Source organism: Otolemur garnettii, unplaced genomic scaffold (genome assembly GCF_000181295.1).
Source record: "Otolemur garnettii isolate 467f Iridium unplaced genomic scaffold, OtoGar3 scaffold00202, whole genome shotgun sequence".
In the NCBI taxonomy this organism is placed as follows: Eukaryota; Metazoa; Chordata; class Mammalia; order Primates; family Galagidae; genus Otolemur; species Otolemur garnettii.
In genome coordinates, this window is record NW_003852597.1 from 308,455 (window position 1) to 321,101 (window position 12,647).

A 12,647-nucleotide genomic window follows, 5' to 3' on the forward strand; every position below is an offset into this window, starting at 1 on the left:
GGGGCGTCCCCGGGGCTGGGCGCAGGGGCTGGCGCGGTTGGCTCCGGTGGCGAGGGGCTCCCGTTCCGCCGGGGCATCCGTCTGCTGGACAGCGGCTCCGTGGAGAACGTGCTGCAAGTCGGTAGGTGCTCGCCCGGCTCCTCTCTGGTCCCTGGCCTCATCTTCGCAGGTGCCTCCTCTCTGCCCCAGCCTTGGGCCGAGACCCTGGCCTTCTGCCCGACTCCTGTACCCCTGCTGAAGGACATAGAAGTCACGTAGAAAACTTTTCTCAGCATTTCATTCAGATCCACTACGGTTCTTTTCTCCACTGGCCTGTACCCACATTTCTTTTTGTTTGAAGAGAGAATAGGTCTTTCTCACTCTTCACTCTACTCCTCACACCAAAGGCAAAGAGAATGGGGGAAGATATGCCTTTTAGGATGTAATAATTTCACAAATGCCTTTTTCTAATTTGAGTTTAGAGACAGAAGAATTGTTAGTGAATCTGGAGCAAGCAGTCTTGGAGTGTTCGTGGGATAGCCTGTCACAGGCGATCTATAGTCTTAGCAGATTGAATCTAGGTATAATTAACTTTAACTGGGGGGGGGGGGGTGGGCAACCAAGTACTACACATTTCAGGCAATTTATTTATATATTTATTTATTTTTTGTTTCAGACAATTTTTAATTGTCTGCTTTAGTATTTTTTTCCCCTGGACCAGTGATGCTTGGAAGTCTAGGCAGTGGACTAACAATAACCGAAGATGGAAATGTGACAGCTTCTCTCCTCCACGCCCCCACCCAAGGAAAAAAAAAAAGCCGCACAATCTGGAGTGGGGGTGGGGTCTCTTTTTCCTTGTCAGACTGGATAAATCAAAAGCTGGTCGTGATGGGTTTCTCAAATGCTTTTCCTTTAACAAGTCATCGTATTTGTTTTTGTTTTATTTTTTTGTTTGAGGGAAAATGAAAAATGATTTCTTTTTCTTTGATTCCTCTGGAGCTGCTAGTCAGTTTGTTAATCTTGTTAGGTACATGAATACAGTGCTGCTCGTTTATGGAATGGGTTAGAAAGAGAAGAATGACATTGTTTAACATTGACTTGTTATGTGGAAAATTAAAGCACTAATTTTTTTTGTATTTGCATTATTACAACATGCTAGAAGTACACGTTATCTTTATGCATTTTGTATGCTCATATTTACAGAAGAAAACATTGATTTTTGAAAGGAATTGAAGGGTGGTTGTTTTTAGGATTAAACAAGCATCAGGCAGTCGCATATACACAAATGGAAAACATGTAGCTCTCTTCTCCCCAGGCAGAACTAACATATTTGAAAATCTTTTCCTTTGAAGTACTTCCTGGTGTTTTTATATAAAGTAATCTGCTTCTGGTTATTAAGAATCATTTACTCCTCTGTTTCTTAAACAACAGCATACCACAATTTGTTTTGCAAGTGTGAAATGTAAATTTATTCTTTGCCAGAATATGGTGGCAGTGGATTGAGAAAGTTTTGTTTATTTGAAAAAGGTTATCTCTGTGTATTTGTGTATATTTTTCAAAGAATGAATTGAATGAACAGGTAATTAAGGCATTCAGCTTTAATACTGAAAAGTTGAAAACATGAAAATAAGTATTTGTCTCTTAGTCTGTAAACTTTATAAGTTTGGATCAGTTAACTTTTAAGATTCTTGTTTAAAATATTTTAAATTGAAGAGGGTCAATAAATTGAAAAGGGTGAATTTAAGTGGTCATTTAATAGTAAGAGATGGATTTGAAAGAATTTTCAAACTTGGCAATGAGAGGAGTTTTAAAGAGGTATCTGTTTTTATAATTTGTTTTATTCTAAAATATTAAGGAGGTACAAATATTTTTGATTACATGGATCACTTTGTAAGTGTTCATTGTACCTACTAGGTAGATTTTCACTTGTCCCCTCCTCCCCACACCCCTCACTCCCCATCTCAGCTGAGTTTTACTTCCCTCTGTGCACGCATGTGTGCTCATCAGTTAGTACATGTGGTGTTTGTTTTTTTCATTCTTTAAATACTTCACTTTGGATAATGGTCTCTAATTCCATCCAAATTGTTGCAAAAGGCATTCATTTATTGTTTTGTATGGCTGAGTAACACTCCATGGTATACATATAACACATTTTGTTAATCTACTCATGAACTGATAGGCACTTGGGTTGATTCTGTATCTTTGCAACTGAAAATTGTGTTGCAATAAACATTTCAGTGCTGGTGTCTTTTTGATAAAATGACTTTCTTTATTTTGGGTGGATACTCAGTAGTGGGATTGCTGGACTAAATGGTAGTTCTTTTAATTCTTTGAACAGTATCTCCATGCTGTTTTCCATACAGGTTGTACTAATTTGTAGTCCCTCCCCCCAAGAGCGTATAAATGTTGTTTGCAATCTGCATCAACACCAGCAATGTTGTTTGTTTGTTTGTTTGTTTTTGAGACAGAGTTTGACTCTGTTGTTCCAGGCTAGAGTCCCAATGGCCTCAGCCTGGCTAACAACCTCAAACTCCTGAGTTCAAGCTGTCCTCCTGCCTCAGCCTCCTGAGTAGCTGGTACTGCAGCTGGTACTACTACCTCCACTGTTTGTGGACTTTTTATTTTGATATATTATATATATATATATATATATATGTCTTTTTTTTTTTTGAGACAGAGCCTCACTGTGTCACCCTCAGTAGAGTGCTGTGACGTCACAGCTCGTAGCAACCTCAAACTCTTGGGCTTAAGCTATTCTCTTGCCTCATTCTCCTAAGTAGCTGGAACTATAGGGACCCGTCACAACGCCTGGCTTTTTTGTTGCAGTTGTCATTGTTGTTTAGCTGGCCTGGGCCGGTTTCAAACCCACCAGCCTCAGTGTATGTGGTTGGCGCTATAACCACCGTGCTATAGACGCCGAGACTTTTTGGACTTTTTAATAAAAGCCATTATGACAGGGATAAAGTGATAATCTCATTCTGGTTTTAATTTGTATTTCTCTGATGGTATTGAGCATTTTTCATATCTTTATTGGCCATTTATCTCTATTTTTGAAGTGACTAGAATATCAAATTCCACATGAAATCAGAATTTATGGATAATCTAGATCAGCGGTTCTCAGCCTGTGGGTCGCGACCCATAGGAACTGTATTAAAGGGTCGCAATATTAGGAAGATTGAGAACCACTGGTCTAGATTGTGTTTTAAGCAGATATTTCTCCTTTACAGTTTGATAGTTGGTGTGCTTCTGGGTGATGGTTCTCATATGATGTTTACAGGGATCTTGAGAAAAGACACATATAAACATATTTTCTGATTCACTTTGGTTCATAAAGATTAATATAGGTAGCTGGATGTGGTGGCTTAACACCTCTAATCCTAGCACTCTGGGACACTGAGGTGGGAGGTTCACTTGAACTCAAGAGTTTGACACCAGCCTGAGCAAGAGGGAGACCGTGTCTCTACTAAAAATAGAAAAAATTAGCCAGGCATTGTGGTGGGTACCTGTAGTCCCAGCTACTCTGGAGGCTGAGGCAGGAGGATTGCTTGAATCCAGGAATTTGAGTTATCTGTGACTGGGCAACAGAGTGAGTGAGACTCTGTCTCAAAAAAAAAAAAAAAAAAAAAGGATAAGTAAAGGTGAATGAATCACTTTTAGGTAATGCTATTTGAAAACCACAAGCTGTGTGTAATCTTTTATTTTTCTGACCTTAATTTTTGTTAATAAGTGTCCTCTGTATAATTTTGAGTTTTGTATTTGTCATGAATCTCTTGGTACTATGCAAAACTGGAGAGTAATTCATCTTCTAAACTTAAAATTATGAGTCTATGACTTAATCTAGATGATAGGTTTTATAAAAGCATTGGCAAGAGATGAGCGAGGAAGTGATTTGTGTATAGCAAGATAGTAATCATGTTCTTAAATTTATAACCCTAAACTCACTTTCTAAGTGGTGCTAATTAAGAATTCTTCCTATCTCCTTACTGTTTCCAAGCCATAGAACCTCAGAATTGGAAGGTTACTAAAGGTTGCTTTAGGAAGGAAGAAAAGTTGGAGTATTTCTATAAAACATTCTTTTCTTTTCTTTTGTTTCTTTGAGACAGAATCTCACTATGTTACCCTTGGTAGAGTGCTGTGGCGTCACAAGCTCCAACTCTTGGGCTTAAGCGATTCTCTTGACTCGGCCTCTCACATAGCTGGGGCTATAGGCGTCTGCTACAACTCCTGGCTTTTTGTTGTTGTTGCAGTTGTTTAGCTCACCTAGGCTGGGTTCTGACTCGCCACCCTCAGTGTATGTGGCTGGCGCCATAATCACTGTGCTATGGGCGCCGAGCCTATAAAACATTTTTAAAGAAAAGATTCATAGTTAATTTAAATGAAAAAAAATTGGAATCTCTGTAGAAAACATGAGATTTTTTGATCAGAACTAAAACTTTCCTAGCCTTTTTTTTTCCTTGAGAGAGAGTCTCACTTTGTCACCCTTAGTAGAGTGCCATAGCGTCATAGTTCACAGCAACCTCAAACTCCTAGGCTTAAGCTATTCTCTTGTCTTAGTCTCCTAAGTAGCTGGGACTACAGGCACCCACCACAACACCCAGCTATTTTTAGAGACGAGGCCTCACTCTGGCTCAGGCTGGTGTTGAACCTATGAGCTCAGACAGTCCATTGCCTCAGCCTCCCAGGTGCTGGGATTACAGGCATAAGCCACCATGCCCAGCCATTTCCTAGCTTGATATAACAAGTGGGAGAACTATAGATTTGTTTTATGCTTAAAGGAACATTTTTTCTGTATAGCATCCCTGAATCAAAGTATTTGTATCCCTTTTAAAAAGGGAAAATTGCAAATTATTCTTTTCATGTAAGACGTGTGTAAGTTTGAAGCTGTGTCAGTAGACTTACAGTCTGATCTCTCAGTATTATGGAAGTAGTAATATTCAGATGTTTTAAACATCTGTATTTAAACCTGTTTCAGAAGCCCATGGAAATAGCTTTAACAAACTTTGAGAAAATACTTACTCAGGAACCTATAGATAATATAAGAATAGAACAGAGGCTGGGCATGGTGGCTAATAAGCACAGCCTTCAAGACTAGAGTCAAATACTAATTATTACCCTTATGTGGGAGAGGTATAGTTGCAAAGTCAGTAATAGTAATAAAAAGTAGTAAAAAAAAAAAAAAGGATCAGGAAGTGTCCATAAACTTAAATATTAATTAGTAAGTTTATAATTATGTGCACTTGTATATTATCAGTAAACATGTGTGTGAAATTTTTTTGTAGTATAACTTTTGTGAAATGCATGAATAGCAAGTATTACAATGTTGGTTTTTATGTGTTATTTGTTTTAATCTATATTGTTTAGGGGGAACAAAAGGCATCTACACCTAAAAAAACCTATAGCATCATGTATAAGTTAGAATAGATAAAATCATAATAAAACTTCATGTGGGGAAAATAATTTATATTTAATATATTCCATCACAGAAGGCAGTTGCATTCCTTTAAGGGATAAGTATAACATTTTTAGTGTTACCAATTTTTAAATCATTCTGTAATTGTTTTTTTTTGAGCAGTGAGTTCTCTGCCTCCTCTTCCACACCAACAGACCAGACTTGCACACATCTTAATATTCCATAAATCTTGGTGGAAGAATGAATGTTGAGAATGAATTTCTCAGTGTTGTAAAACTGGAGAGAGAGAAAGAAGTGTGGAGGGAGAGAGAGAAAGCCTGAATGATTTTTAGTATGAATGTGATTTTGGAAGATTTGGAGGAACTCCAGATTCATGCTTATAATAAACGAATAGCCTCAAGTAGTAGGAGTATACAACATAAGTGTGTCTTCTATGTTAACCATCTATTTTGTGTGATGAATGGTGATTTATTAGTTTCTTCAAATGAAAGCTTTAAATCAGGCGTCCTAAAACTACGGCCTGCAGGCCACATGTGGCCCACCTAGGACATTTATCCAGCCCACTGGGTGTTTTTGCCGCCGCTGCCAGTCCTGCTTAGCAGCCAACTCGTCCCAGGGCCCGCAGTCCAGCCCTCCAGCAATCTGAGGGACAGTGAACTGGCCCCCTGTTTAAAAAGTTTGAGGACCCTTGCTTTAAATGAATTCTTATAAAAGGTGACTTTCTCAAGGTATGATGGATAAACTATAGACAATGGATTTTATTTTAGAGGTTATCTGTTTCAGGAATTTTTAAAATATGTGTAAGTACAACATCTAAGTTTTAGAGTGAAAAGGGTAGAAATTTATTACTGCCCATATGAAATAATTTTATTTCTCTTGTTTTAACAATGGCTATTAATAATTAGGGCATTGACTATAAATGAATCTATATGAGGTTGGATAATTAAGTTCATAAACTTACCCTAGAAAAAAGTGCTACATACCTCATTGTTGAATATCACTATGGGCACCTTCCAGGTACTCCTCTTGGGAAGCTATGTACTGATGCCAGTGCCTAGTCTACCCTTTAATACTTTATATTTTAGAATACAAACCCAGGTTGGACCCTAAAGCTTGAACTTTTAAGGATTACATTCTGTTACCATCTTCATGTAGCTAGACATTGTCAACTAAGTGGTTTTATAACTCTTTAAGAGTCTCTGAAACCTGTTTTTGAAAAGTTCTATGTGTACAAGGTTTTTTGTCATTTGCTTTATCATGGAGTCATGAATATGGTATTCAGGGCAGTATAACATTATTACATTCTTTAAAAATAGACCATTGAAGCAAAAGATGAAGTTTTCTTCTCCCTAGTTGTTGTTTGTGTACTTACTATAATTTAATCCTTAGAGCAGGGGTCCTCAAACTTTTTGAACAGGGGGCCAGTTCACTGTCCCTCAGACCGTTGGAGGGCCAGACTGCGGGCTCTGGGACAAGTCAGCTGCTAAGTAGGACAGGCAGCAGCGGCAAAAACACCCAGCGGGCCAGATAAATGTCCTAGGCAGGCTGCATGCTGCCCATGGGCTGTAGTTTGAGGACACCTGTCTTAGAGAAATACAAATTAAAACCCAAGGATATACCTATGCTACACATACATTAGAATGGCTAAAAACAAAAAGACCAACAATACCAAGTGCTGACAAGGATAGAGCAACTATAACTCTCATATGTTGCTGATAGGAATACAAAATGGTATAGCTGCTTTAGAAAGTATTTCCTCATACAGCTAATCATACACTTCGCCATAAAATTCAGCAGTCCTATTCCTAGATATTTACCTAAGAGAAATGAAAACATACAAAAAGGGCTTCAGGAATTTCATGGACAGGTAAAATTAAAAGATAAAAACATATAAGCTTTATTTCTCAACATGAGTGTTGTCAAGTTCAAGACACTTTTGTAAGCATTTGATAACACTTTTGTAGCAGTTTGGTAATTGATATCAGCCATTAGTCTATCCCTACAGAACTATGGGTCCTGGGAATTTAACAATGTCAATGCAGTCTAACTAAAAAAAAAAAAAAAGGGTGACCTTTAAAGATTTTTATAATTAGGAAAAAGAAGTCAGAATGACGCAAATCAGGACATTAAGGTGGATGTCTAATGATTTTCCATCAAAACTCTTAATGAAATTGCACTTATTTGATTAGAAGAATGAACAAGAGCATTGTGATGGACAAGAACTCTACCTTGAAGCTTTCCTGGGGATTTTTCTGCTAAAGCTTTGGCTATCTCAAAACACTCTCATGATAAGCACATTCCTTGCATACCCCCAAATACTGTGATCTTTGCTCTTAACTAGTCTTTGTTTCGGCTATACCACTTCTATCTCTTGGTAGCCATTGCTTTGATTGTGCTTTGTCTTCAGGCTTGTATTTGTATCCATGTTTCATATCCTGTTACGGTTTTTCAAAAACATGCTTCAGGACTTTGATCCCGTTTGTTTAAAAATTCCCATGAAAGTCCTCTTGTGTGCACATGATCTGGGTTCATTTTTCCTCTCAAATTGATGTCATCTTCAACATTGTCTCATCTCTTCTTAAGATGAGTTAGATATTTGTAAACTGTTGGTTTCCCTTTTTTTCAGAGACAAGGTCTCGCTATATGAGACCAGCTGTATTGCCCAAGCTGGTCTCAACCTCTGAGGCTCTCTCCTGCCTTGGCCTCCTGAGTAGCTGGGGCTACTGATGTACACCACCTCACCTGGCTATAACTTTGGGGCATTGACCCCATAAACTTTTTGTAAAGCACTAATAATTTCCCTGTTCTTTCACCCACACTTCGATGTTTGATTTGTGTCAGTTCTAGCAGAATTCATGTTCCTCTGATAGGAGCTCTTTTCAAACTGTTGTCTTATTCTTAGTATCTCAAACAGAATCCTATTCAGACATGTTATAGTAAGTAAGTATGAGTTTATTTTGGTGCAAAAAAAATTGAAATCTATGCATAATCTTTTCATAATAAGCATTTTCCATGAACTTTTTCAAGACCATTGTATATTCATATAAAGACATACGAAGTCTGACACTTAAGTTTGTGAACTCATCCTTTAAAAATGCTACATACCGAGTCCAGGAAAGTCTCATGTGCAAATAAAAAAAAAAAATGCTACATACCTCATTGGTCACCTTTGAATTACTCCCCTTGGAAAACTGTGCACCATTTCCAATGCCTAGTCCAAATTTCGATGCAATTTTGGAACTCTTTTTTCTGGAATGGCCATCAAAGCTGTCATCATATGGCATACAAAAACATGCAACAACAATAATGAACACCACTCAGCCAGACACCACCACACATCAACATAGTTGTGGGACAACAATATGCGAAGGCTATGAAACCGTATGAAGTTGTTTGTATAATGCTGCCAATATAAACTGCCAGTGTAAGCACAGGGTGGCAAGTTTGTGAACTTCATCATCAGACTTAATGGTCAGGCAACAGCTCTGATGGTATATGAAATTTTAGAAAGCCCAAAGCTATAATGGTAGAAAGTAGATCAGTGGTTGCCAGGGGAGAGGAGAATAGGGTGTATGAACAAAAGTTATCTGAAATGTAATTTAGAGGAAAGAGAATTTATTCCAGGGAAAAGTTTGCAAACTAGAGAAATGCAGCCTTTGGTATAAAAGGAAGGTGCATTTCCACAGAACAGGGGGAGGAGTTGGCTTTTATAGAGAATGTTCTCATCCAGGTTACCCATCAGATCTGTTTATGTAAATGAAAGATTTAAACTTGCTTAAGTTTTGATTGGTCAATCCAGCCAGGGCCTGTTGGTTGGTTCAGGCACAAGGAGAGAACAGTCAGCTATGAGAGTCCTAAAGTGAAGAAGCTGTGTGGGTTTTCCAGGAACTCAGAGTATGTAACCTCTAGTAAGCAAATGGCTATTTGGCTCTGTTTTAAATTTAGACCCAGTTAGCCACTTAAGATTTATCTCAAGGGATTGGGTTTTTGAGATTTACAGGTGTGAGAAAACTTTTTTTGGATGATGGAAATGTTCATGATTGTGGTAGTTACCTGACTGCTTGTTTGTCAAAACTTATCAAATTATAACTTGGCGGATTTTATTGCCAAATATACTTTAAACGTTTGATTTTAAAAAGAATTGTGGGCATCTGTTTTGGTTTCACATTTAAGTCACCTGGGTAGATTTTGAAAAATGACAGTACAGGATTCACCCCAAATTAATTAAGTCAGAATTTGTTGAGAATAAGGACCAAATTTAAAAAATTTAAAAAAGATGCCAGGTAGTTTTGTGTGCAGCCCAGGCTGAGAAATGCTGCTTTTGAAAAACGTGATCACCTCTATCAGTGTTATCAGTGTTCCTAAACTTACTGTTGGCAATCAAAATACTGTATTATGCAGTTTTTACTCCTGAAATACTATGGATCATATCAACTTCCTATTCTAATTCTATCTGTGTTTTACCTATGTTTAGGTGTAATTGCTGAATCTCAAGGAGAGTTATTCTCTTACCATTTAAAGAATATTATCTCTTTGGAAAGGCCTTATTCCAAGGTATATAAATTGTCACTGTTGGCTGGTGCAGTGGCTCACACCTATAATCCTGGCACTCTGGGAGGCTGAAGTGGGAGGATCATTTGAGCTCAGGAGTTCAGGACCAGCCCAAGTAAAAACCAGATGCCATGTTTACAAAAAATGCAAAAATTAGCTAGGTGTATTGGTGCACACATGTAGTCCCAGCTACTCAGGAAGCTGACACAGGAGGATTGCCTGAGCCCAGGAGTTTGGGGCTGCAGTGAGCTATGATGACACTATGACTCTCTAGCTGGGGCAACAGAGTGAGACTTGTCTAAAAACAAAATTGTCACTGTTACCGTCATCAATAGACACTTGTATTTAATGTAATGTTAAGCTATAATTTTCTTCATGTTTGTCTACTTGTTCATTAATTTATAAAACTTAATTTTTATACAAAATAAAACATTTTTTCTTTTCTTTTCTTTTCTTTTCTTTTTTTTTGAGACACAGTCTCAAGCTGTCGCCCTCGGTAGAGTAGTTGACTTAGAAAGGTAATATTGGCAGGCAGGAGGATGACAAAATATTACTAGATACTAAAACTTTTTTCTCAGAGTAAACTTTATAGATATCTGGCTATAGAATAGCTTTGTTATCTTCAAGTGATCCTTTTTTTTCCTTTTGAAATCTTGTTTCCTTTTTTTAAAACACCTATTTGGTATAGTGCAGACTATCTGGGGGCACACTTATGTATATAACTTTGATTCAATCTGTACAAAAACAAAGTATGTAAACAAAATATGTGTATCACTAGTATTCTGAAATTAAAATTTTTTTTTGTTTCTTTTAGGTACAAATATGTGATGAAGCTAATCAGCAAAAATAGATTTTTGTCCACCCATTGATTTTCTTTTTTTTTCTATGATATATATATTTTTTATTAAATGATAGCTGTATACATAAATGCAAACATGGGGTACAGTGTAGTGTTTTCATATACAATTTGAAATATTTTCATCAAACTGATTAACATAGACTTTGTGTGATCCATTGATTTTCTTGTGGTCTGTAAGCAACAGGAAAACATATTGTGTCTTTGAAAACCTTGGAGATAATTACATTTCCCCCCCTTCATTCATCTCTTTAATTTTATTACAATTATTATATATTTTTCTGTTGCCCTGGGTAGAGTGCCATGGCATTATCATAGCTCACAGCAATCTTAAACTGAAATAATCTTCATGCCTCAGCTTCCCGAAGAGCTGAAACTACAGTTCCCAGCCACAACACCTGACTAGTTTTTCTACTTTTAGTAGAGCCAGGGTCTTCCTCTTGTTCACACTGGTCTCAGACTCCTGAGTTCAGGCAATCCTCCCATCTCAGCCTAGGATTACAGGCATTAGCCACTGTGGCTGGCCTCACCTTTTTTATTGAATGGGATTCTGAGCATTGGTAGTTTCAGGAAAAACCAACCTGTTCTTATTTTGTCTAAGTCTATCAGTACCTGGTAAACCGGCATAACTGTCCAGCATCACCAGCATATATTGATGTTATTAGTAATATAAGCACATTATGGTACCCTATCATGAAAAAAACTCTTAATCATGTTGATCTTTTCTCTCACTCAATTTTATATTATATATGTGTATATATACACACATCTGTGTATATACACATCTGTGTATATATACACACATACATACTATAACAAACATGCAATTCTGGCTGCTTCTTTTTTGTGTGTGTAGAGACAGATTCTCACTTTATTGCCCTCAGTAGAGTGCCATGGTGTCACACAGCTCATAGCAACCTCCAACTCTTAGGCTTAGGTGATTCTCTTGCCTTAGCCTCCCAAGTAGCTGGGACTACAGGCGCCTGCCACAACGCCTGGCTATATTTTTGTTGCAGTTTGGCTGGGGCCAGGTTTGAACTTGCCACCCTCACTATATGGGGCTGGCGCCCTACCCACTGAACCATAGGCACTGCCTGCAGTTCTAGTTTCTTACTATGTCTATTTCTACAACTGCAAAGGAACAGTACATACTTCATAGGTTGTTTTGAGGATTAAATTAGTTAACATGTAAAGCAGTTAGAATGAGTTCTAGCACATATTATCTGGTCTGTAAGTATTCACTTAAGTATTACAGCCTTTAACAAAATTGTTGAAGGTATTCTGTGTTACCTTTCCTCCTTCAGCTTTCACCTCGCCTCTGAAGACTTTGCAGTCTTACTTGTGCTTTCACTCACTAAATTAAAATTGATCTCTTAAAGATTACTAGTGACCTCATGGTTGCCAAACATTATATCTTTTTTCAGTCTTCATTCTTCATGACCTGTGTGTAGAATTTTCTGCTGTCTACTGTACCTTCCTCTGGAAACACTCTGTCTTGGGTTTTTGTTTTACTTAACCATTCTGTTTCTTTTCTGTCTTCCTTCTTTATTATTTTACTCCACAAAAGTAGGATGTACCTTCTTGCCTCAAGTCTACTTTAGTAATCTTATTTCTGGAGCTTCAATTACAGTTTTATGAATATAAGATAGTATGGTATAAGACGTATAATGGTTTAAAATTTGTTTAAAGCAGCTGTACTCTCTTTTTCAAATGAAAGCTTATCTGGAATTTCGGTTTTTATAGCAGATAAAATCTGAGCTCTTCTGGAGATTGGGATGGAGCTCAGAGCCTCATCAGATTGGCCAGCTTCTTTCCTTTAAAACCCTGAAGTATTTCCAAATAGTCTTTTTT

The 12,647-nt window shown here is 37.6% G+C and overlaps 1 protein-coding gene across 1 annotated transcript in view; it reads left to right on the forward strand.

The window, feature by feature from the left end:
* Positions 1-6: 6 nt before the first annotated feature.
* ZSWIM5 (zinc finger SWIM-type containing 5) overlaps positions 7-12,647 on the forward strand; it is a 184,305-nt gene continuing 171,664 nt past the window's right edge. Inside the window, exon 1 of the mRNA XM_012812324.1 lies at positions 7-121. The gene's annotated coding sequence lies outside the window, so the exon portion shown is untranslated. The remainder of the gene's footprint in view (positions 122-12,647) is intronic.